At 43.1% G+C, this 27115-nt stretch overlaps 2 protein-coding genes across 5 annotated transcripts in view; one reads left to right on the forward strand and one right to left on the reverse strand.

Annotated features, from left to right (window-relative positions):
- Nucleotides 1-4218, reverse strand: part of WDR25 (WD repeat domain 25) — a 685641-nt gene extending 681423 nt beyond the window's left edge. The window contains exon 1 of one of the 2 annotated variants that reach the window (XM_085626356.1): nucleotides 4073-4218. The gene's annotated coding sequence lies outside the window, so the exon portion shown is untranslated. Of the gene's footprint in view, nucleotides 1-3990 lie in introns of both variants that reach the window. The other variant, XM_085626357.1, reaches the window with a different exon arrangement.
- Nucleotides 4219-4710: 492 nt separating this feature from the next.
- WARS1 (tryptophanyl-tRNA synthetase 1) overlaps nucleotides 4711-27115 on the forward strand; it is a 105432-nt gene continuing 83027 nt past the window's right edge. The window contains exon 1 of one of the 3 annotated variants that reach the window (XM_085626358.1): nucleotides 4711-4853. The gene's annotated coding sequence lies outside the window, so the exon portion shown is untranslated. Of the gene's footprint in view, nucleotides 5046-27115 lie in introns of all 3 variants that reach the window. The other 2 variants (XM_085626359.1, XM_085626360.1) reach the window with 2 other exon arrangements.

Raw genomic sequence — 27115 nt, forward strand, 5'->3', positions numbered from 1 at the left:
CTATGAATAATGGTGGCCTAGAGGGATGGGGTTCCTGGGGCCAAAATAGGTTCGGGGAGGGTAAGGTAATGTTTTAGTTAGGTGAATATGTCAGTAACAAAATTAACGTTTTGAACTAAAGAAAAACACAGAAATTCACAAGTTAACTAACTATAACTCGCATAAACCCCATGCACTGCTTCTGATTCCACATATTACATCATTCATGACATGTTCTATGACATAAATTATGAAATCTCGAATTACATCATCCAAGCTTCTTTTGTACACATTGCTCTATAAACAGATATGCCATAAGAGCTAAGAAAGGTTTCGCAAAATAGCTTAGAATAATATGAAGCATTATTACTGCTATCATTCACACAACCCTCACAGTTGAAGCAAGCTTGTGTTATGTGCAACATCAACCCTATACCATGCATTTCATGGGTGGCTGTGTTCATGTTGACTATCAACGAAAGATGAAAGGATAACCTGTACTGCACACAGTGTTCAATCTGTATACAACTGTTCAGGGACAACCAAGTTCCTCTAGATATTCAAGCCCTGTTACATAACTAATGCCTTGCTACTGGCAGTCTTTTCCTGTATCAAACCCTTCACGGTCACTGAACTGAGAAATGAAGTGGGTATGAGTAGAATAGTGGGTACTGTAAACACTGTTTATCTATGGCAAAGAATTTACTCTGTACCACACTGTTTGCACACAGTGAAACTCTCATGAGAAATACACCACAGAGTATTAAAACGCATCTACTAAGAACAGTGTACACTCTAAGCAAAACTTGTCCAAAAAGAGACTATTCACTTAAATTAACCAAGCTCTGAATGTGCTAAAGATCATACTACTTGCAGCCTTCATACTGTGGTGAAAACAAGCACATATAGATAGGTTGGTACCTAGTGCACACAATCTTCTATGTGATATAGAAATGTTCATGCTGAGACGATCTGGTCTAATAACTCACGGCTGCTTAGAATACTTAGTATGTAGTACATAAAATCTTTGCTCTGCTGGAAACCTTTTCTGCAGAGCCAAAAAACTTGTGTGGAACATGCTGAACACAAGTCATCAACTGTCACCTGCAAACAGAGTTACTCCTCAATACAAAGATGTATAATGTGTTCAATACATGTACACACCTATGATGCATTAGGAGCACACATGTTCTGTAAACATTTAAACGTATTAGCTGCACACAGGCTATACAAAATTAGGTAGAAGAGTAATATGGTAGTTAACCACCACTATGTAAACTATAAAACAAACTAACACACTCAATGGATGATGTCATCAGTGACGCCATAAATGATGTCAGGTAATATTTCATGAGTGATGTCATATGTGAGATCATAAAAAGTGCAAGGTGGGTATGCAAGTTATAGTTAGCTTTGCTAACTATAACTGATGAATTTCTGTGTTTTTTTTATACAAAACATGAATTTTGTAACTGACATTCACCTAACTATAACGTCACTTTAAGCTTTGTTTTTTAGTGAATATATACATACACAATAAAGTAGCATCAATCAAGACTGATAACTGTCTAAGCAGAACTACATGGAATTAATTTCCTACAAAGCAGCAGGACAAATAAAGGTACAGTGCATCCAAATCCGTACCAGAATTCACATAGGTGGAACCCTGAACAGTACGTCCTGCTAATGATACTGCTGCCAAAGCAGGAATATAAAAATAGAAAAACAAATCAAGGAGCGCTCTGTTAGAGAGGTACAACTATTTAGTCCGATGTTTTAAAAAAAGCATAGATGAAGCATCTCAGTGTTGTAAAGCAGAAATACAAACATAGAAGAACAAATCATGGAGCACTCAGTTGGAGAGGTACAACTATGTAGTTGAATGTTTTAAAAAAACATAGATGAAGCATGTCAGTGTTGTAGATCAATCCATGTTACTTCCATTCCAAAACGAGCCCATCCAGCCAATGTGTTTAATTCAAGCCAAATTCTTCATAATGGCGCCATTGTGTACAATAGGTGTGGATACTGACTCGAGTATCAATTACTGTACACTTTACTAATGACTACATGGACTTGAATGTATTGTGACCAAAACTGTTGTAGCATTCAGAAAGAGCTTGAACTACTGGGATCTGGCTTTTTCAAAACAAAATTGCCCAGAAGTACACTTGAACTAAATGTATTGGCTCTTTTTGGAATGGAAATAAAAAGGATTGACCTACAACACTGAGAGGCTTCTTCTCTGTTTTTAACACATTAGACTAAATAGATGTACTTCAAAACAAAGTGCTCCCTGAAATGTTTTTCTATGGAATTAACATGCATTTAATTTATGTCATACTATATTGTTTTTTAAATGAAAATACATGCACCGAAACAATACCCTGCACTGCCTAAACGGTCAAGCCTGTGGTCTGAAAACCCACTACACAATGAATAGCCACTAATTATATATCACTTCCAATCCCCACACAGGCCTACCCAACTTTCTCTAATAGGAAACCAGTCTCATTACCACCCATCCTAATCAGACTCCAGCATATATCAAGAAAAGTGAATTCTGACATAATTGGGGCTATCTGTCCGATTATGCATAAAGTTTGAGCAAAAACATTCCAAAAGGAAAATGTTTGTCATTTTACATAGTCTTTTAAACAACACAACAGGCGTAGGTGCCAAGTGGCCATTTGTTGTGTAGTGTCATTTTCAGCAACTTTTGACTGACTATCACAGTGTGCTCACAACGTGAAAAATAGCTGTTCCCCATTGTCCAAGCAATAAAACTGTTGTCTTCACCCATTATAAAACAACACTTTAGAACGCACTTGTAAGATCAGCCAAAGACATTATTGTTATGAGAATACAGGACGGAAGATCAATGAAACAGCTCAAAGATTGTGCAAGCAATAAAACAGTTGTCTCCACCCATTACAGAGCAACACTTCAGCATGCAAAAGTGACAGAAGGCCACTTTTCCATATCCATCACCCAAGCCCTCAACCACGGGCATAACTTAGTGGCAACTTCCCCTACATCACTTAAGGGGATGGGCAATACCCTAAGTTCCACTTAAACCAGGGGAGGGCATAGCACTTCGTCCCTGCTGGGGTACCACCAGACAAAACCTTCCAAAATGTTCAACTCCGGGCATCTCGGTGTAGAGCAAAAAGGTCCAGGACCACCAGACAATCAGTCTCCTCTCCTGCATGCCCAGTGCCCTAACAAATCAACACCCCTCCAAGGTGTAAGTTCAGTAAATCAGACAAAATTTTGGTAAGCCCACTTTTTCTGCTGCAAGAAATTCAGCCAATACCTCCTTCCTACAGGACTGGGTGTTTGATGTGGTATGTTGGCTGCTGCATGGTGTAGAGAAAAGAGGCTGATCCTTCGCCTAGCGATCCCTTATATGCTACCACCCTGGGCATCCCCATATGCAGTCACAGGCGACTTTTCTCGTGGCAAAACCGACAAGGGACTCTCCACCTTGACTCCTGCCTGTGGACCGACTAGGGGCGCCCCTCAGCTATTTGCAGAGGGAGCCTGGTCAGTTCATTCAGGCTTGCATTTTTACGGACATGTTTATAATTGGGAAAATAAAAAGACCAGACCTGCAAGGGACTCTTAGCAAAAAAGCTAAGACTGGCTGAAGGTGTCAAAGAGCCACTTAGCAGCTTTATAATATGACATTGAGATGTTACTCCTGGAGGAAATGCGTTCAGAAGGAGTTGGGGTTTTCAGTGATTTTAGTGTCAAATGTTTTGGGCATGCTTTCACCATATGACTAATGTGACATCATGTGATGCCACGTCACATGACGTCATGGATTCCACAAAAATAAAGTTACTTCACTCTTTGACGCTTTACGAAAGCCTACGCTAAATAACAAGCTTCCCAAAATGAGCTACCTCTCTTTAACTAAAACATACAAAGAGGTATCAAACTGACTTCCGACTATCCCTGTAAATGATATTATGCCTTATCTACAACTCAACGAGAGTTAAGTAGTACCTGCATATCAGTGAGAGTTGACGATTCTAAAAGAGTAGGCTATGGAAGCAAATTTGTGAAACAACCAAATGCAAGACTTTACATTTATAGCTGCGAGCGCTGTACGGTGCGTCGCGTCCGGTTATGGTTTGCAGACAAAATATTTACAACAGGAGCAGCAGCGAGCACGCAGAAAGAACACATGCAGAATCCCTCAAATGTATCAACATCAGTAAGCTTCAGGTTTACCACTCCGATGTCAGCCAATGAAAATGGCAGAATCGGTTGCCGATACAAAGAAAGGACTAAAATGATAACGCTCGCTGTGAATAAAGCAATGGACTGAAAGTTCAGACAGCAGCCATTTTGGGATGGATCTATTTCCCAAAATCGTGAATATTCTACTGGACTGCTTGCGATGTTATGGAGCTATCGCTAAGCTAAATGTTGAAACCAAGTCGTGTCTATATTACGTACAAGAATAACTTAAGGCTATTCAAGTTATTACTAAACAATTCAGATAATTTTACTCTCAGTGGTTTAATGTTCCAAGATAGCCACTTGTTCTTCCACCTATCACGTGCTTCTTTTGCCACGAAGCGCTTGAAAACGTATTTCTGGTAATGGTGCACCTAAGCAAGGTGTTTCCAATGTAAAGCGGAAGAGTTAAACAACAGGCAATGCTAGGCGACAACGGTGTCAGTAAAGTGCTTAAGTCGAACATCATGGCCTGATACACGTGGGGCTGAGACAGCGATGAGGCGGAAGGAAGGAGGGGTTTCCGCACGGAGCACATTCGCCGTGACACTGCCGGCTTTGCTACTGGAGTGCTGCTCTAAGCTGATGCAATGTGCTTTGAGTTCTGGGTCCGAGCTGTGCTGACGGTGAGTTACAGGCTGCGATCCGCGTAGTTGCACTGCATATGGTATCGCCAGGCAAAGAGCTGTACACGAAACGTATCTTTACACCCTACAATAGGCATTATGATCTTTAAAGAAACAACACCGAAGATTGTCACTTTACCCACAGATACTTTCCACCTTATTATTACTACGAGGGTGGTGCCGGATTGTTCGGTAAGATTATTTATTTTGAAGTTAATAGAGAAGAACCCGTTTTGAGTGACGGAGGTTTGTTGGAAGGGGTTCTTTTGACCCTTTGGTTGTCATCAGGATGCTGACGATCCCAGTGAGCGTGGAACCTCTTTAATATTGTGAATTTAAAGGTGTGTTATCTGTTACTGCTATTTGTGTATCGACCATCTCCAAATGATGACTTTTAGCGTTTAACTTTGTCAGGGTGTGAACTGCCTCATTCTTTTTTAGATTTTCTAGAACGTGGGTTACCACACAACCTAGGGTGTGCGGGAGTTTAGCTTCAAAGCTCGAGTAGGCTTAGCGAGGCGTGTAGGTGTTGTGTTTTGGTATTGTGGTTGTGGGCAGAGGGACCCAGGAAGGGCTTCAACTGCCCTTGGAAAAAGGAGGAGAAGGAATAGTGTGTGCTACATTGATAGCAGCATGTTGACATCAGGGTTCGCCTTTGGCACTGTGGTAGACGTCAAGAAAACATTCTTACATGCTTGAAAGAAAACAGCTCTGCATGATGGAAAGCTCATCATCATACATACCAACCCAACTGATTCAGGCAGTTAGGCTATTGATGTGTGGTAGATTTTCTACCGCTTCAGAAAGGCCCATGAAGGACTAGGTAATTGTACTCCACATGCTGTTTGTAGTGACTTGTCTTGGTTACTATTCCTCCTCCCTAGAGTTCTAATTCCCTGCTGCTCAGACAGTGAGTGAGGTCATTGGATGATTGGAATGTTAAGAGTGTTTGTGCTTGAATGAGTGGACAGTTAAAGTGAGACAGGCTGAGTAGAAGGATGCTGCTCCTGGTGGGGCTTTACACGCTTTATCCGTAACCTATAACTAAGCTAATAAACCTACTCTTTTTTATAACCTACAAGACTAAATCATTGATTACAACAGTGGTGACGAGCGGAAAAGAAACTATGAGTGAGGAGCAAGAAATTAAAGAAACCAAGAAGAAACTAGAGGATTACAAACTGAACAAGTTTGAAGGCTGAAAGGAACATTTGTGCCTGACAGCCCGACCTGTGTCTATTTACAGCTAACAGCCTGCAATCCAGCACGTATGAACAGGCGTGCCTCTGAATGGCATAACGACTGCGTCAAATTGATTACTGGTAGCATGTAACAGCAGCACGTATTTCAGAGCAACCGGCAACATTCGATTGGACTTTCTCCAATGGATTTAGTGCAACTGGCAGTATTTACTTCAAAGGAACTGGTGTTATTTGCTTGTACTGTGCTGTTGTGTTCGTACTGCCATTGTCCATGATAAAGTAAAGATTTAGACATCGTTTATTGAGCCAGCATGTGCCATGGACTGTGGGCTCCTCGACCGGACTAGCAGCATTTACGTTGTTGGGATCTGGCAGCCGTGTGAACCTGTAGTGTTGATGTTTGGGGAACTGGCTGCGCGTCCAGCAAAAAGTAAAATTCACATCGCTGATTTACATCAGCAGCAGAATGGGCAATACTTTTTAATCTGGCTCTGATGAATTATATTGATGCTGTAGTATTATTTCCGTTGCATGTACCTTGGGTGAGTGGGAATGTGATGGGTTGAAAGATAGCTTTTGCTAAATTTTCTGTGATTCACTGTATGAGTGGGAATGTAATAGGTTTAAATATACCCAGTGATTGTGATGGGTTGAAAGATGCCTTGTGCTACATTTTTCTGAGATTCTCAGTGTAACTGCAGTAGAGGGTATGTGCTCCCTGGTCTTGCCATTGGTTAAGTAGACACATTCGAGGGTATGAAGTTCCTGGTCCTGCCGTGAGTTGTGTAAGTACACTAGAGGGTATGTGGTCCCTGGTTCTAATATGTGTTGTGTAAGGGCAATGTTTGGAGTCCCCTGGAGTGGATTCAGTAGAGGGTGTGAAGTCCCTGGTCCTTCTGTAAGTGTTTAGAGACACTGATTGAAATTGTTTCTCTTGTCCTTTCGGAGTGGTTAAGGACGTAATGGTGGGTTATGTGATGTTCACCCTTATGTTAGTGTTGTCCCTCCTGAGTAGTTAAAGGTGTGTTATGTTGCAAAGCAAGCGCATACACGGTTTTAGAGAAGACTTGCTTTATTCTCAACTTAAACCCACACAGCAAAAGAGAGCTCCGTACAACCGCCTCCTCTCAGCTCCGTCCCAAGACCTCTCTCTCTCGTAGCATTCTAGTGCCGGAGCACAGCCTAAGCTCTAGAATCCCACGAGCCCACAGCAGGCTCGAGTACCAACACAACACTTCCCCCCTCGTTACAAATAAAAGATAAAGAGTACTACAATGAGAATGACCTGTCTAAAAGTGACTAAAGTGACTAAAACTATCATAAGATATGAATTGCAGTATACATAGATAACAATTAATTGTACATGTGTGTGCTATAATCATCTAACCTCTTGGGTTTTACACAACTGCGTCTTGCACGATAAATTGGAGTATACATAGATAAAGATAACAATTAATTGAATATGTGTGTGCTATCATCTAACCTCTTGGGTTTTACACAAATGCGTCTTGTACGGGCGACTTCTTCACCCTTTGTATTTTTTCTGTTCATGTGTACATTTGCTTCACCATTACTACATGCACCTTCACTGGTACACTCTGTTTGTAGAGGACAAATAGATTTCGGCCCTTTAGCAGGATCATCAGGCACCTGGACTTGTACATTATATTTACTTCCTTGGTTGACCACATCTTCAACCCAATCATAATTTTTTACTTGTGCTTGCTTACTACTCACCCCCTCCTTTTTCCTATCCTTGACAAACCCCTTGAATAATCCAATTCTATTTGCATGCCATACCTTGCCGTCACTAAGCAGTGCAGAGTTGCATAGTATCTTCACCACTTTTAAGAGGGGTAGAGGTCTTACTTTCCCCCTTGTTTGTCAGTCTTCTTTCTTTATTTTAACAATATCACCCACCTGCAAGCTCACTCTTCTTGCCTTATGTGCCTCTTTGTACTTGTTCTTGAAATTAGCCTGCCTAATCTCAAGAGAATTCTTCACTTCCTTCGCAGACCAAGAGACGATTTTAGTGCAGTTCAACCACCCCATATTGTCATTGGTGTGTGGTGCTCTCCCTCTCATCAACTCTTAGGGGGAATGGCCTGTCGACTGTAACTGGGTAATACTGTATGCACTCACCATCTTCCTTAACTCATCCTCCCAATCCTTTCCATTACTGTACGCCAATTCGACAATTCCTTTTATCACCCTGTTGAAGCGCTCCATGCTTCCATTCCCCTTTGGGTGATAAAGAGATGTAGTTCTGTGCACAATCCCTGTCTCTCTTATAAATTTCTTGAAGTAGTCTCCGACAAACTGTCATCCATTATCTGGAACTAGGTCCTTGGGTAGACCTTCACGTCCAAATACTTCCCCTAAAAAACACAACAAGTTCTCTGAATCTGCCCTCTCAACTATCTTGAACTCTGGCCACCTAGAGAAGTGATCAATTGTCACAAAAATGTATTTTGGTACTCCATCAATGCCCCTCACTGGACCAAAAATGTCAACACCTACTCTTTCCCACGACATGTTAGGGACAACTATAGGGTGTATGGTCGGTTTGGAAGTAATTAAACCCTTATCCGAATTGATGTATTCAACACATTCACGGACAACCCTTTCAATATCTTTGTCCACTCCAGGCCACCAGTATGAATGTTTAACTCTACATTTGCTTGTTACAGTACCAAGATGTCCATCATGGCAAAGGTTGATCACCTTGTCACGGAATATTTTGGGTAGAACCAATTTGCCACCCCTGAGTAACAACTCTTCTTCTATAGATAACTTGTTTCTTACTTCCCAGAGAGGAATCAAATTATTACATAACCAAGCTTTCTCAGGCCACCCCTTGTGAATGTACTCAATAACTGCTCTCAATACCTCAGCTTGTGAAATGCTCTTGATCCAATCTTCATGAGAAATGCATACTAACTCATTCCCAAAAATTGTCGCTACCAACCACTTGTCCCATTCATTCCTAGTTTCCTCACCAACTGGTAACTGACACCTGCTCAAAAAATCTGCGATTCTATTATGAACCCCTGGCACGTACTTGAGTTCATACACAAAATCCAAAAGTTGTACAGACATGCGAGAAATTCTGGGAGATACATAATTTAATCCTTGGGATGTGAGGACTCTGATGAGAGGTTTGTGGTCTGTCCTCACTGTGACACAAGTCCCCTATACGTATTGTCTAAAGTGCTTGATTCCCCAGACACACCCGAGGGCTTCTCTCCCAATCATGGAGTACTTTTCTTCAGTAGGTGTAAGAGCCCTAGATGCAAATGCAATCAAGCACTCGGTTCCATCCTCTCGCATCTGGGACAAGAACGCTCCCAGGCCTCTCCCACTTGTGTCTGTTGTAATAAAGCTTTTAAGTTTGGGATCAAATCCTTGAAGTCCTGGAGCAGCACAAATATCTTTTTTGATGCATTCCATAACCAGCTGACATTCTTTAGTCCATTCAAATGTACTACCTTTTTTCAGTAGTTGCCTAATACAAAACATTTTGTCAGGAAAGTTGTAGACAAATTTTGTATACAATTCAGCCAGTCCTAAGAAATACCAGACTTTACTCTTTATTTTGAGTTGCAGGTGCTTTCTTGATGGCATCAACTAATTCAGACTTTGGGCAAATTTCTAATGAGCTTATCTTGTGACCTAAGCATGTTACGCTCTTCCTAGCAAGTTTGCACTTGGACTTTTTTGCTGTTAGTCTGTTCATATCCAAAGTTCTTAGTACTTCCAACAAGACCTTGTTGTGTTCCTCTGTGTTTGTTCCCATGACGAGAATGTTATCTTGGAAAAAAACTACGTTCTTCGTGTCCTTGAATATTAAGTGCATGAGACGTTGAAACATGGCAGCAGCCGATGCCAAACCAAACGGAACCCGCCTAAAGTGGAAAGTGCCAATAGGGGTGACCAAGGCAGTTAAATGTCTGCTACTTTTATGCAGGAGCACTTCGTGGTACGCAGAGGTTAGTTCTATTGTGGAGAACTATTCCATGCTCCTAATGGCAGATAACAATTCCGAAATTCTAGAGAGGGGAAATAAATCTACGAATATATTCTTATTGAGCTCTCTTAAATCCACACACAAATGGACCGGGCCTTTAACCTTGCGCGCTACGACAAGGGGGGCAACCCAATCGAATGACTCAGCACGCTCTATTATCCCATTAGCCACAAGTTTTTGTATCTCATTAACTACTTCATCTTTGACACTCATGGGAATGTTTCTTACCCTGTGGATGCAAGGACATGTGGTCTCTTTCACTATTATGTTATGTGAGAATCCTTTGAGTTCACCTATACTTCCAGAGAACACGTTGGGACATTTAGTTACGTATTCTTTTCACTCCTCTTCTCACTTTGTCCCATCACTTAACACAGGATCAGGGCTGTTGGGATCAAGTAGTATTCCTAACTCACCTTGATCCCACCAACCTAACACGCAAGGTCCAAAAACAGACTGGTACAGTTTACATTCTGCATGTCTTCCTTTGAATTCAAATGAGTTTGCGATATCTCAGTAGGTCGATGGGTTCATCAGTATAACTCACAGTATGCACATCAGGCTTTTCCAGCTCCTTACCATTTTTCTCACAAAATACTTCTTCCCACGTATTGCTGTGGGTGATGGTGTGTGTGAGCCTGAATCAGCCTTAAGGGTCACAGGCACACCTCCCACTACATTCTCATACACACTATTTTTTCCTTTGTCTTCTACCTGCACCACAACCCCCTTCGCGTAGACAGAGGACTTTGGACTCTTCCACATCCAAATCTAAACTCACGTCTTCATGTTCATATTCATTCACCACATACTTCACTGACTTAGATTTGCGACAAACTCGTGCATATTGACCAGTTACTTTGCCTTTAGCACACCTCTGACTTAAAGCAAGACACTTCTGATCATGTGCAAAGAGCTACTACACCGGTAACATCTCCCTTTTAAATCGGAAAACTTTTCCTTACGCCCTTATTTGTACCCCCCTTTTTCTTTCACAGGTTGTTTCTCAATTTTTTTCTTGGATTGTTCATTTATGCGTGAATAATTTTCCTTTACTAATCTGACAATATCCTCACTGCTATCTAATCTACTAGTTGCCACTACGGTTTTAGCGCACCTAGTGTTAAGTTCAGCTTTGCTAATAATGGCACTAATTTCACGTAAACTTGAATCTCCATTAGTCCAAAGTTTGTCCTGAAGATTCAAATTGTTGCAGTGCATAACAAGTTGCTCCCGTACCAATTATTCTTCTATCACACCGAATATACAGGACAAAGCTAACTTCCTTAAAGCCGCTACACAGTCTTCAACCTTTTAATTTGGCCCCTGTTTCCGGTGGTAAAAGTTGAATCTGTGTACTGCTTTACGCACTGTCGGAGCAAAATAAGCATCTTAATCCGCAATTACTTGTGTGAACACATTCACCTCAACTCCAGAGCATGGCCTCTTCTCGATACGGTTGTACACCCTTAATCCACCAGGACCTAAACAATGTAAAAGTATTTTTTTTCCTTTCAGGTGATAATTCTTTACTCTCAAAGGTGTCCAAGTAGTTTATGAGGTAATCCTTCCATTCTTCCCATTTTTGGCTAGATATGTCACCATCTTCGATCATAAAGGGCTGTGAAGCAGGAAAATTCATGGTAGCCATGGTTGCCGCTTAACCCAATAGCTGCCAGATCGTATGTAAATATTTAGCACACCAGTGTGTTCTATTAGTTTAGAACTGCTAAAAGTACACAAAATGCACCAAGTGAAACCCTATAAGGTATTAATGAAATGCTTCTGACATATAGTTAAAACAAGAATGTGACGCGCATGGTATGCGTGTTAAAGTAGATGCAGAAATGGTTGAGACTCACTTGAAAGCGTAGATTCGTACCCTTCAAGATGTGACACGCTAGGTGCGCGTGTCACAGTGAATGCTGATGGAATCCTGTAAATGAGGTTATCACTGCATGTGAAGAATTATTTGGAATTCGTTGGGGAGCGTTGATGTGACTTCCTTAATCCTCCCAGATGTGATGCTCTAGGTGTGCATATCACCATGAATGCTAATGAAAGCGGAACGTAGACTTCTATTTATTTTAATAACTGGATGATTCCAACTAGACCAACCCAAAATGGCCGCTCCGACTTCTACAATACATCAACGTCACCTCCGTAGCACGTCTCCTTGGTAGCGACTTCTGTGACTGGTTTCTAGCATGGCCCTCGAGACGTCACAGTTCAAGTCCTTGCACTCCTCAACATAGTGGTGTGCATCCTCAACGGTCAACTGATACGCAGGTGAGCTAAAAGAGTCTCCACTAATTAAAAATTGTGCCTTTTGTTCTTCGTCTTGTGTTGTTTTGAAGGTGCAAGCAGTAATTTCCATAACAAGCTTCTTCTTATGCTACAGCGTATTGTAACAAGTTAGCCATGAATTAACGTAGAATCATGCAAATGGGTTTGTCGGGATTTTAGCTCATCGCCATTGTTGCAAAGTAAGCGCATACATGGTTCTAGGGAAGACTTTCTTTACTCTCAACTTAAACCCACACAGCAAAGTAGATCTCCGTACAACTTCCTCCTCCCGGCTCCGTCCCAAGACCTCTCTCTTGTAGCATTCTACAGCCTAAGCTCTAGACTCCCACAAGCCCACAGCAGGCTTGAGTACCAACACGTTAGAGGAGCATGTGTGTTGCACCTTGATTTTATGAGGTGAATGACTTGGGGTGTTATTAGTTTCCTGAGTTCTGCTGAAGGTTGCATGATGGGATTATCTATGTATTCTAATGTTCATAGGACTATTTTATCATATTGTGTCATCTCTTGTCCTTTTGATTTGATGTGAATCTAGAAGGAATATTTATGGGACTCGGTTGTTTTATTAGAATTTTCTGTTGTTTCTTTAACTGAAGTAGTTGTGTTGTAACTTGTCTTGGTTGCTATGAATTCTCCCTAGAGTTCCAAGTCCCTGCTGCTCAGCCAGTGAGTGAGGTCATTGGATGGTTCGAATGTTAAGAGTGTTTGTGCTTGGATGAGTGGACAGTTGATGTGAGAAGCGCTGAGCAGCAGGATGCTGCTTCTGGTGGGGCTTTACATGAGTTACCTGTAACCTGTTCTAAACCTAATAAACCTACATCTTTTATAACCTAGAAGACCACATCTTTGATTTCAACAAAGTTAAAAAACAGAGCCCCAGAGCAGCCTGACAGAGATTGTCTGGGACTCAGTGAAACCCTAATACCCAGCGGCTGCTGCAAAACAGTGTGCCATGCCAATGAGAGGGTGCACTATGCATTCCACTGCCTTCTGACATTTGTGTGAACCGGTGGGAGCACCTGGCCCAGGGTTCTCCAACAAGTAGCTTGTGAGCTACTGGTAGCTCTCCAGCTACCTATAAGTAGCTGTTATGTGTGCCGACCAGCCTACTAAATTAGAAGCTTTGCTTTGTTGAATGAATATATATATTCAAGGGCTGCATAGCCCGAAACGCGTCATGGCAGCATTTTGCACTCAGTAAACCTATGCACGAAGAAACTGGAGTCCGTTTTCTCTTCTTTAAGAAGCTTCCGTATACGAAGGAGCTGTGAAGTTGGAAATAATCGTTATATATATATGTATATATCAAAATTTGAAAAGCATTTATTAGATACGAAAATATGTGTATTTTCAGAACTCATTAATTGATGTTTGTGCTAAAATAGGTGAATTTTCAAAAACAATATTTATAGGTGATATTTGACAAATTAACATGCAGTGCTGAAGGGACGTATTACCAATATTGTTACCTTGGTACCAAGGGCACTCCAGCTATAGCTAGCAATGTAGAGGCATTCCACATCGACAAAGCCGTTTTAGGTCTGGCCTCGACAGCTCTTGCGTTGTCTGCAAGACCTGTTGTGTCGCTTGTGTGAGCTTTTGGCACACCCACGGATTTCCATTGGTTGTTACCTGTAGCAATCAAAAATGCTGGCTTGTTATTAATGCATTTGTGTAAATGTCCCCCCTTTGTGTGCTTAGTTACCTCCCCGGTGAGTACACAAATAGAATATTTTGGTTAGCCATCGTTCGGTACAGCTTGTGATGGCCCCCGCCTCCTGTATGGGCTGAGCAGCCTTATACACAGCTTGGTTCCCTCCCACATCACTGCTCCATCTGCACGGGTCTTCGTAAGTGCTCCTCGTTCACAAAGCTTGTTTTTGTTGGCCTACCTTGTAGATAGAAGCTGTGTGCTTAATCTTTCCTCACAGACGCTGCGCTCGTCGTTTAGTTTAGGCGCACTTGTTAATATTTTATTTCACTCTTACTTGGCTCGTGTCCACAAGAATGTAGTTGTGTATGTTAACCAACTTTAATGTCCTGGTTTTGGATCTCACATGGCTCGGTGTCGTGCTTTATATTTCATGTTAAATTTTTTTCTATTAACTGCTCCTAGTTTTGTTTTTTTGTTTTTTGGCAAGGGAGCCATTGCTGAGACTCGAACCAGGTTTCCCAGTTCCAAAGTCTGCAACGCTAGACGTTATGCCACATCCTGTTGGCATGTTGCAAACAAACCTTCACTGCTATCAATGCCCCCTTTGAGAAAGCAGACCATGCCAATAATAACCCGCCAAAATACACAGTTCCATTCACTTAACCTTTACATGTGTTTTTAGTTTATACCTCTTATTCGCCTCCTCGAAATTATTAAACTGTGTACCACGGTCTAGAGTAGGGAACACAATTGCAGCAAGGGTATGTTTTATTTCTTGGGCACAAAAAACAAACAAAAGAAACTGATGCAAGTAGAGGGGGTGAGGATGGTGCAAGTTCAGAGACAAACGGCCTTTTACTATGTCGTTTGTACATTGCGGGGAAGCGGCGTGTTCTGCGCGCAGTGTACACATCTCTACACAGCACTGTTTGCAAGTAGACACACCAGCCCTCTCTGCTCTGCCGTGGCCAGCCCTTCTCAGCATCACACTTCCTCATTGTTTTGATGGCCATCGCAACATGTTCACGCTTTCTCTTGGCACAGCGCACAATGGTCTCTCCCCCATCTGTGAGGCTCAGGGTTCCTTCTGGTTGTTCTAAACAGCTGTGAACACTTGCACACAATGTGAACATAGTTTGTTACTCACCCGGCCCCCTTTGCGCACACCGTCAAAGGTCGCATACTTTTTTAATGCACTTCGACCACTAAATAAAATGTGTTAAATTTGATAAGAAATCTAATTTTAAAACTGTTGTCGATTTTTGTGTACAGTATTCTCTACTTCTAATAAACGCTGATGTCCTAAATAAAGATAACTCACCCTCCCCCAGCCGCACCCTTCCATGTTAGTTTTTCCTCCTGTTTCAAAGTCAGTGTTTTACAGGTAGAGGCCGTGTTTGCATTTCACAATAACTCTCATTCGAGAAACCTTTGCCTGGGCTGCGCCCTTCTCTTCCTCTTCCTCATCCCCACTAGCCCTTGTTTTGTGTGGAGTCCGGCAGGTAAGGCTTCTTCAGTACATCCTCCCCTCCCCCACCCCCCCGGATTTTACCATTTGCAAAACAGTTGCGAAATCAGCACTGTTGTAAAAAATAAACAAGCATTTGCAATGCAATAGGTCTCGCATTTACGCACATTTGAGCTATTAGCATTGTAAATGACAATGCGTTTTATTTATGTTTTGGTTTTTAAAACATAAATAAAAGGCATTGTCATTTATAATGCCAAACTCGCGTAAATGCGAGACCTATTGTATTGCAAATGCTTGTTAAACCCGCCCTGAATTATATCGTCCACGCCCTTATGAGAGACCCGCCAGTTTTTTCATCCCACTTAAAGCCCTGATGTTAATGCAAAGTCTCTGACTGCAGTGCCTTTGGGCTGATTTACTGTTTCACCCTGAGAGCCGACTTCAGAGCAGTAATGTCGCTCTTCAGTTGAGCTGATTTTCTTTTCCCCTTGGGAACTGCGAAGGCTGGCCTTGAATTGCCGAGATAAATCAAGCACAGAGGGTGGAACGAAAAAAAAAATACGTGAAATGTAAAATTAACACAACACTGGAGCCCCCGGCAGTGAAGAAACAGGACAGGAAGGAATTTTTTTCATAATTCAATATGTATGGAGTTAAATTAAGAGAAAAGTGAGAGTAAGAACGAAACTGAAAGGCAGAGGGAGGAAGTATTAAATATGCCAGAAGGAAGAACGACCGGCCCATGCAGCGATTGAAGAAAAGCCAAGTGGGCCTGCTGGAGGAAAGAAGGCTACGACAGCGTGCTGAGAGGAGGAGCGCGAGAGACCTCAGGCAGATGCTGTCCTTATAGTGTGAAGATAGGAGACGCGCTGTGGAAATAGGAGATCAGCTTGGATGCTGGTGCATTTTTGATTGGAAAAAATATTTAACAAACAAACAAAAAATTATCATGTGCCCAGAAAAGGGAGAGAGGAGGGACGGGGGAGGGGGCGGGAGCAAAGGTAGGACGGGTACTGCTCGCGCACGGAGCACATTAATGATATTTATAAAGGGAATGAGCAACAGCGGGTAAGCGAGAAACTAGTTTTATATAGCGCAAACTACACCTGAAGGTATCTGTGTGCTTATATGAGCACTAGTTGCGTTATCGACACGTTGGACGGCCCCGGCAGCGCCTGAGGGAGATGGCGACAGGAGGACGCAGCACCGCGCATGGGGTACGTAAACAAGCTGTCGCCATTGTGAAACCAGCAGGAAGTGGGATAAGGGAGGGGGTAGCAAATGGTGTGCACTTTCGCGGCCGCTTTTATGTTCTCAGTGGCCGTGCGGCTCACTGAGAACATCAAAGCGGCCGCGAAATGATCACGCAGGCTGCCAAATGGTGCGCGCGCCCGGCGCACATGCACTGTAGTTGGCAGCCTGAAAGCACTAGTTTGCACTTTCAAATCCCCCGTTTACAAAAGCTCTCCTGAGAGCAGCGCTAAAGCGCTGGCTCAGGCGAGACCTAAAAAGTGATTTTTACAAAAGTGCCCCCAAAATGTTTTTGAAATGGGAGGGTGAGCAACAGCCCAGCAGGCAGTAGAGGTGTTAAATTCCTCTGTACCCTGCCTTTGAATTGCTAATCGCATCCTCCTATTCGATTAGCCTGCAGCCCGCCTCGCACATTTGTGTGCCCCCTGCAGACTCTGCAGCCCCATGCTGCTCTGCACGCACACGTTGTCTGATGGCAAAAAGAAAAGGTTTCGTATTGTAATCCACTCTTTGTCATCAGACGCCCTCTAGTGCCAAACAGTGTGCTGCTGGAGACTCTGCAACGTTACTGACTGTGACATAGCACACTCAAACAGTAACTGAGCACTGGCCTTCAGTATTTTTGTGACCGGCAAATTTTTTAGCCCACCACAAAAATACCGCAAATTTCGAGCTTTTGGGCCACAAAGTTGTTTTTTGTTTTTTTTGGCTGCAAAATTTGTCACCCAAAGCTGCAAAATCCTGGGGGGGAAATCTGCTTCTTGCAGGCTATGATCACCTAATTTGTACATATTATTTATTATCTACTGCTGAGCAAAGGTGCGTGCACACACAGATTTGGTTCTTCAATCACGTACCTGTAATAGCACTTCCGCTTAGAACGCGGTCTAGTGCTGGGAGGGAGGGAGTTGGCAGCTGCTGCACAGCAGAGCTGATTGGTTGGTGGGCGGTAGGGGACGGCATTTCAGCACGCTGGAGCAGACGCGCAGCGGACGAAGTGAGAGACGCGCTGAAGGCTCTCAGGCAGTCCTGCTCTTGTGTGTTACTCGGTAAAAAGCAGCGCTTGATTACTAGTACCTGATGAAAATCTATACCTGTTTTTAAAATTGCTGAAATTGATTCCGTGTTTTTAAACTAAACAAATCAGTCACTTCCTGTCGGTTCTTCAATCACGTACCTGAACTAGCACTTCCGCTTAGAACGCGGTCTAGTGCTGGGAGGGAGGGAGTTGGCAGCTGCTGCACAGCAGAGCTGATTGGTTGGTGGGCAATAGGGGACGGCATTTCAGCGCGCTGGAGCCGACGCGCAGCGGGCGCGCCTAAGGCAAGCCCGTTTGCGCCCGTCCGCGCCCTGCCGGGACCAGGGGCCAGAAACTCTGGCCCAAATATCATGTACCCGTCTAATGAGCTGCTGTCCTTCGCCACACGTACTTACTCTCTCAAACCCTCCACCCTCTCAATATTGGAAGCTGAAAATCTTCTAAGAACTCCCGCTGCAGCCCCAGACCCTTCAGTTGCGCCCTTAGGCCACTTGTCATCTAGACTAGAGAAGCCTCCGGCCTTGACAGTGGCTCTCCTGAATACAAGATCCTTGCATAAACATCGCCTCGAGATCTTTACCCTTCTTCAGGAAGGGGATATTGATATTCTGTCATTGACAGAAACATGGATGGGGGACGCATCAGTCCCTGACATTATCTCATCCTTGCCAGGGAATTTTGATGCTCTCTGGCACAATAGGCAAGATAATAGAAGAGGACTTTCTTTAAATCTAGTCTCAAGGCCACTGATAATATCAAAGTTCGGACAACACTGAGATTCTAGGAGTCAAGTTTACCTTTGACTCCTCTTGCTTTGTACTTCTGACAGTTTACCGCCCTCCGGACGCCACCCCTGGTTTTTGCGACTATTTCTGTGAAACTATATCGGACCTGAGCACACGCTATCAAAAGCTTATGGTTGTGGGAGACTTTAATTCCCACTGGGAAAGTAGTCCCCGTGAGTCACAGCTAGACAATTTGACATGACTATGTCAAACCTAGGATTCCACCAATTGGTAAACGGCCCCACCCACATTAAGGGTCACACTCTTGATCTGGTTTGGTCATCTAACCAGCAAGCCAGACTTTTAAATTGTCTCCCGTGTGTTTGGTCGGATCATTTCCTAATTTCGTGCTGGGTTCCTTTGGATTGTTCCTCCACCCTTTCCCCTCCGGAATGGAGGAGAGTGCGAAGCTGGCATAAGATCCAATCGGATAATCTCTCCGATTTTCTTCAGAAACTATCTCCATACAGACCGGAGGAGGGCTACACCAATATTGACTTGGCTAGTCAATCCCTTAGTAACACCCTCCAATTGGCCATTGATTACCTGGCTCCAGAACGTAGGGAAAGAATAAAGCCCAAAAATAAAGGGGCTCCCTGGTTCAATGAGGCTTTACGGATACATAGACAGAGCTTGCGTAAAGTAGAGAGACAGTGGAGGAGAGCGTATAACGCCTCTGACTTAACCCTTTATAAAGCTGCTCTGGCTCTATATAAGAAAGCTATCTCTTCCAGGAAAGCAGAATACTATGAGGCTCGGATTACAGACGCCCCTAACAAACAGAAGGAAACCTTCAAGATCCTGAAGGAACTTAGCAGCAAGGTCGACGTCAATTCAATTTTAATACCTTTTGACGTCGACACCTTGCAGTCCTTCTTCCTGCAGAAAGTGATGGATATTCTTCATGAGATCAATAGATCTCCTGCTGCCGTTGCCCTGAGCAATCAGGGATTGGCGTCGCCTCCCACCTTACCAGCCCAATTTCTTACTCGTTTTCCCCCTCTGGATTCAGAAGCCCTGACCTTCCTGATAAATAAAAGCAAATCTGGCTCTCCGGCTGATCCTTGTCCACCTAGGATCTTTCAGCTGGCTCGTCCAGCCTTGGACTGTCAGATTCTCACGCTTCTCAACAACTCACTGGCCAGGTGCCATCTAACTTGCAGGAGGCTAGAGTTATCCCCTTATTGAAAAAGGCTGAATTGAAAAACTATAGGCCTATTTCGCAACTCCCTTTCTTGGCTAAAGTTATGGAGCAGCATGTTTTGAAAACACTATCCGACTTCCTTGATAAATTCGAGCTCCTTCACCCACGTCAGGCTAGCTTTAGAGCCCATCATAGCACGGAGCTAGTCATGTTGTCTGTCCTTGATGATCTCAGATTGAATGCTGACAATAGAGAGCCAAGCGCACTTGTGCTCTTGGATCTCTCCGCAGCATTCGACACGGTCAGTCACTCTATCTTACTGACCCGACTGATGGACCTGGGACTCAGGGGCTCGGCCTATGACTGGCTAAAATCCTTCCTATCCGGTCGCTCGCAAAGGGTTCAACTTGGTGATTGTATTTCTAATAGAGGTGACATCCCATGTGGCGTACCCCAGGGCTCCGCTCTGTCCCCTCTACTCTTTAATATATATCTACAACCCTTAGTGACTGCACTGTCCAATTTGGACTGTCGAGTTTTTAACTATGCTGATGATACTCAGCTTATTCTGAGGATTGACAACTCGGCCCATGCTCATTAGATGGTTCAAAGTATCTTAAGATTCACCACCAACTGGATGACAGTTAATTCTTTAAAAAATTAACCCCGACAAAACGGAGGTTCTCGTCATTCCAACAATCAATAACTCCTGGAGTGGCCTGTTCTGGCCCAAAGAACTTGGGGCTCCTCCTTGTCCTTCACCAGTTTTGAAAAGCTTGGGAATCAAGATTGATGCAGAACTCTCTCTGAGTCATCAAGTCTCCTCAGTGGTGTGCACCTGTACTGGTGTCTTGAGACAACTGAGGAAGTTGGTTCCCCTCCTATCAGCTTCCTCTATGAAATCCATAGTCTCGGCTACTATTCTATCACGCCTTGACTATGGGAATGAGCTGTACCTAGGACTTCCTTTGAAACTCACTAACCGAATCCAAGTTGTACAGAATGACGCTGCTAGGCTAGTTTTCAGCCTTCCTAGGAGGACTCATGCCTCTCCCCTGCTGCTTAAGCTACATTGGCTGCCTGTTGGACAACGCGCAAAATTCAAGGGCCTATGTATTGCTCATAAAACCCTTTATGGTCATGCCCCCAGCTACATTAGGGAACACCTGGCCAAGTACGTTCCAGGATGTTTACTCCGGTCTACAGATGCTTTTCAGCTAGTCTGCCCTCGGAGCAATTTGGCTACCAAGGGTGGGCGAGCTATTTCTGTTATTCTACCACGTCTTTGGAACCAACTGCCAGATGCTTTACGAAAAGAACCAGGCTTGCTCCCCTTTCGGAAACTACTGAAAACTCTGCTGTTCAGAGACACATTCTAATCCCCCTGCTACCAGGACTGTCTTTACTGGGCTGAATGCAAAAATCTCCTTCTGTCAGCGCTAAGAGACCTGTTGGTATATATGCGCTTTATAAATCCTCCTACAAATACAAATTTATTGTGCTCGACTTTGGTAAGTACATGTTCTTTAGTGAAAATCTCATTTATACACTAGAAATGTACACATATATCTGTTTCTTTTTGGGCTTTAGGTTCATCGTAGTTTTTGCTTTTCTGAATCTAGTACTGCACAGCAGATCACTGCACCGTCACGATTGAACCCTGATTGGATGCTATCTTGTGTATAATCAGGTTTCGATGATGATCTGTTTGTTTTAGAGCGTTTCACGCCTCGTTTCTGAACACAGTAAATAAGCTGAGATTATACGTTATATTATGGTTCTTAATGTGCCGACTTCGCACAATAAATCATAGCCCACTACTTCTTTTATTTAGCAAAAAAGGCCACTTTATTAAGACGGGTGCATTTTGCAACTTTATGTAAACTGCATTAACAACTCAAGATTCCCAATACCTTAAAATAAATCAATTCCCAAATTAGCTTAACATTGCTTCAAAAACAGAACCCCATGGTCATCGAGCATCCTCAGAAGAACTGCACTCTTGAAAGCCCCATAATTTTTCTTCCCCTACTCCGTGTCCTGTCCTCCACCCCCGATGGATGGATAAGCCAGCTCGAGACTGTCCACTCCCTAAATAACCCGCCTACAGAATCTACATGAAAAAAACCTATACCAGTCTTATAGTGGCGGAAACATTAAATGTATACCAGGAATACCTAAAGCCTGTGAATAAAAATGATTTTGCAAAAACAAACTTAAGAAGGGGGTGGACCAACTAAGAACATTTTTTACCGTCCCAACAACCTCTGCCGCGAATGTCTTCCCGCCCAAAACAGCACTATATATAACCTCCCCCTAGATCCTGCCCTCACCACTACCTGCACCTATCTGCACCTGTGGCCTGCTCCTTTGTGCGAAAACACCCAGGGGGAGACCGGCTCGCTCCAAGCTCCCCCTGCGTCTCCCCTCGCACAATAAATCCCAGCCCACTATTTCTTTTATTTGGCAAAAAAGGCCACTTTATTAAGACGGGATTTTTGTAACTTTATGTAAAACTGCATTAACAAACTCAAGATTCCCAATACCTTTATTATAAATCAATCCCCAAATTAGCTTAACATAGCTTCAAAAACAGAACCCCATGGTCATCGAGCATCCTCAGATGAACTGCACTCATGTTATAGAAAGCCCCATCATTTTTCTTCCCCTACCCAGTGTCCTGTGCTCTTCCCCCCCTCCCCCTCCCCCCCCCGAGGGATGGATATGCCCGCTCGAGACTGTCCACCCCCCCTAAAAACCCGCCACCCAGGAAAACCGAAGAGTTTTTCTGACCCCACCCCATAGAAATGAAATTAGAAATCCTATAACATTCTGCTCGAGCACCGTAAATTTTCTTTCCATATTTTTGCAATCAAATCTCACAATTACAATAAATAATATGCTGGCCCTATTTGAGATAAATGTACCCCATCATCACGAAAAAGATTCCCCTCAGTTCCTTTTATATTGGTATGAGAAGGGACTGTAATCTCCATAGTACCACGAAAAACTCTCATTGCTCTGTTGAGTTTACGTCTTGCTTTTTCAATTGCTGCATGACTTCTTGCTCCTCTCCAATGTTGACGAGTTATACATTCAATTACAATTGTACCACCCAGTTATTTTTTATAACAGCCAAATCCAATTTCATTTGTTTTATTAACGACAGACCAGATGAATTTACTAAATCATTTTCACCTAAATGAATGACTAACATATCAGGGCAACCCCTATTAAAGCACATTTATGTCAATGTATAAAACAAAGCATTTTTAGATCAGCAGCTAGGTTGTGGAATACATTACCCATCACCTTAAAATCAGCTCCTTCCTTGATCCATTTCAGGAAAGGCCTGAAAACATGGCTATCTACACAAACCGCCTAAACTTCTATTTCTGATTACGGCTTTCTTCATGTTTCTGTATGTTCCCAGATCATGCACAGCGCCAAGACGCCTTCGGGTATATGCTGCGCTCTATAAATTTAATTTCAATTCAATTCAATCCCCCCCCCCCCCCCCCCTCCAAAAATGCATTCCGCTGTCCTCTTCCATACCACCTCATGTCTGATACTTTGGGAGTCCAAGAGATCTGCCATAAATTTGCTGTTCAGCATATATAGCGGCCCATTTTATGAAGGAATGTCCCACTATCCAAGTGTTCATTTTTCCAGATAATGGCCCTTGCACACAACCTAAATAGAACAAGCATTGGCATAGCCAATAGGTCTCGATTTTGGGACCTTATTAGTATTTAGTTATGCAGCACAATATCCTTGGTGCAATAACATCAACTGTTGCATGGCTAAACACTTATAAGGTCCCAAAAGCGAGACCTATTGGCTATGCCAATGCTTGTTTTTCAGTGGCAGATAAGACAAAGGCCAATGATAATTGGGTAAGGTGCTAACAGCGACGTCATCGTTCAGCTGAAAGTTTTCAGAAAGGCCAGAAAACATTTGCATTTCGAAGACACGCGCGCACCAGCGTCAGTGCGAGAAAGTATACCAAAATACGGTCAACGTCAAAAACGCTGGTGTCGGGAGTGAGAGCCTTAGAAAGAATATTTGCCATATTTAAATTGCCTAGAGGAAGAATTTAAGAGGCCTGTGAATTCCCCAATCTCCCCCCCCCCCCCCCCCGCATTTCATGTTTCAGCGACACGCACAAGGCAATTACCTTTCGGTGTTTTGTAGTGAACTAATTTAAATAAAGCATAGACATGTCCCATGGACTTCTGTCCCACGTAAAAGGAGTCAGTCCTAATTACTCAATTTGAGCCAACTCGTGCCATACCTTGAAGATGCCCCTCCAAACGACAGCCTCATGGCGGAGTAGTGAAAGGGGCTGCAGTACCTACAATTAGCAAATTGTGCGCTATGCAAATTACAATTAAAATCAGCAACTTCAGGGAAAGCTTGACTCAGAGTAATGAAGTCTACGGGCAATCAAAACACTTTAATAAATAACAATGTTTGTTTCGCATGGTCAAGCTTGGAACGGTAGCCAGCTCAGGTTCAAAGACGCTTTATTGCTAGATGCTACGGTGAGACGTTATTCCGCACACTTCATCTTTGGAGGCTAAAAGAAAGATTGCCTATGGCACTAAACTCTCATGAAACTGTTCAAGGCCCTAATTTGTCTGTGTTCTAAAATGTGTATTCATGCAAGCCCTCTAAGGTGGACGGTAATGATTCCAGAGCGTCAAATCTGTATATCGTGGCGGCCCAGGAACAACATTAAGGAATATTTCATGTCCTGTTGAAAGCGTATGACGGCACGGAATAAAATGAAACTGACGCGGCCTCGGGAAGAAAATAAAAGTGAGCGGCCGCGCGTCTGCGAAAGTGATCGCAGGGACAAACTCTGTGGTGGGGGAGGGGCAGAGCGAGGCGCTTGGGAGAGCGCTGTAAGGCTTTATGAGCCATGACGGCCAGACAGAGGAAAGACAGATGGCAGCTGTGCGTGTGTACGCGCTCGTGAACGCAAGCTTGAGGCCAGGAAAAGCCTCTGGTAGCACTTTAAAAATCCACCAACTAAATGTTTTGCAGAACAACGCATGCGCTGGCTCAGGCGAGAACAAAAAACAAATATTAGCACTAATTGGAAAGGAGCGTTTCTCCATATTTCAATGTCCTCAATCAATTATTGAAATTCTCAAAAAAGTCCAGTCCACAGGCCAATTTTCAATTCCAAAAAAGTATTCAAAATGTATTAATGAACATACATAGTAGAATTTCAATAGTTGATTGATGACATTGAAATACGGAGGCCTGCTCCTTTCTAATTAGTGTTGTTTTATTGAGGACTGTGGCCTGGGAGCGGTGGACCACGGAGAGTTGAGCGTTGCCATTAAAATTTAAACAAAGGTCCAATAACAGTGACTAGTGCGCACATGTGCTAAGCCCTCACTGCCTTGTGTTTAGTTAATTTTTAAACAAATATTAGCAACAAGAAATTAAATATATATCCAATTATTTTCTAACATATCTTTCACTGCATTTTGATTTCCATCCCCCAATTCTACGTATATCTGACCCTGACCAACCCAATGTTGCAGCCTCCGTTGCTGCCCCAATTCGGAACGAATGAGTGCCAAAAAGCATAGTATCTTTTTCCAACCTGTTGATAACCTTTCTTATTACTGCAAATAGCTGTGCAATAGAGATCCTTTTCTTGTTAGCATGGCAAAAAATGTCCTCCGTTTTGAAAAACCTTGAGTTTTGAAAACTCTTCCATTCCTCCATGGGGCAACAACCCTCCACCCCACTTGTGTTCAAAGACACCCATTTTTCCCTGCCTAATTGATCCGTCTTCGATGCTCTCAACCAGATCCTTAATCTTTGATGCTCTAGAAATACTTCATCACTACGGATGCCCGCCTGACTTCTGAATCCCAACAACTCGGATACCCTAAATGCACCAAAAAACAACCACCACATGCAAAACCTAAATTTGAAACATTCAAATTCGTCCTAGCAGCACAAAGGCAACTGTAATAGCATTTGTTATAACAAATCAAAAGTCACTGATTCTCTTTTTTTTGCCGCTCTGCTCCCCACTTAGACCTTTTAAGACTTTCTTCACCAGTACTCCCTCCACTGGGTCCTTACCCCACCACAACTGACCATAAAAAGAAATTCCTGCAAATGTTCCTGACATAGTGGTGTGTGAAAGACCTTTTGTTTATCAAATGCAGCACAAAACCCAATAAAAACTGCTCCTCATTTGTCACGTTCACAAGCTGTGCATCGATGTTACCATAACTTAAGAATTCTCTCCAGGCTTGCTGGTAACTTCTTTTTGTGGCTGATGCTACTAACTTTTCTACAAATTTTACTATCCTCAATCCCCCCAGGCCCAAAAGCTCTGTGGGATCGGAGTCTTGTTGATTTCTGCCCCTGACGCCAGATTTCGTAATTTCTGCCACTGAAATCGAGACAGAGCGTCTGCTATACTGATATTAGTTCCAGGAAAGTGCCTAGCTTTAAATATAATGTTAAATTGCAAACATGTTAGCATAAAAGCACGTAAAAGGCATAAAACTCTTCAATCCTTCGCCTTCTGTTTGTTAATTAATTCAACAACAGCCATATTGTCCACATTGAAAAGGACCAATCTGTTTTTAAATCCCTTCCCCCAGACAAACCATGCCACCAGCAATGGGAAGAACTCAAAGAAAGCTATGCTGCGCCCTTGCTTCAACCACTGCCCAGGCCAACTTTCTGCACACTAACCACCCTCCCAAAACAATCCAAAACCTTTCGCACCTGACGCGTCCGAGAATATTTGTATCTGCCAGATCATGTCTTCGTCAACAAAAAACAAAGGGACTCCATTAAAATCCGCAAGAAACTTCAGCCAAAAGTGCAGGTCAGCACTGATAGCCATGGAAATCCTTACTCTGTGATGAGGGAGATGGGCACCAGACAGGAACATGCCCAAATGCCTACAAAGGTTCTGCCTGCCCTGACCACTTTACATGCAAAATTCAGGTAACCCAATAATCTCTGCACCTTTCTGAGCTCCAATTTCCTTTCATTGATTACTAACAAGCAGGACCTTATCTCCTGAAATTTCTCAGCGGGTAGCCTGGCTACCATTTTCACCGTATCTATTTCAATTCCCAAGAAAGTCAACCTTGTGCTTGGACCTTCAGTTTTTTCCGGGGCCAATGGTACACCAAGATCTTGAGCCATAACCTGAAAATTTTGTAACGCCTGTCTACATTGGTCAGTGTTCCTTTCAACAATGAACATGAAGCCATCTATGTAGTGACAAACCAGATTGTGGCCTGCGTAAAACACCATTGAAAAAAGTGCTAAAGGTCTCAAATAGAGCGCAGGATATTGAACCGCCCATAGGGAGAAATGTATCCACATAA

The sequence above is a fragment of the Triturus cristatus genome, chromosome 9, assembly GCF_964204655.1.
Source record: "Triturus cristatus chromosome 9, aTriCri1.1, whole genome shotgun sequence".
NCBI lineage: Eukaryota > Metazoa > Chordata > Amphibia > Caudata > Salamandridae > Triturus > Triturus cristatus.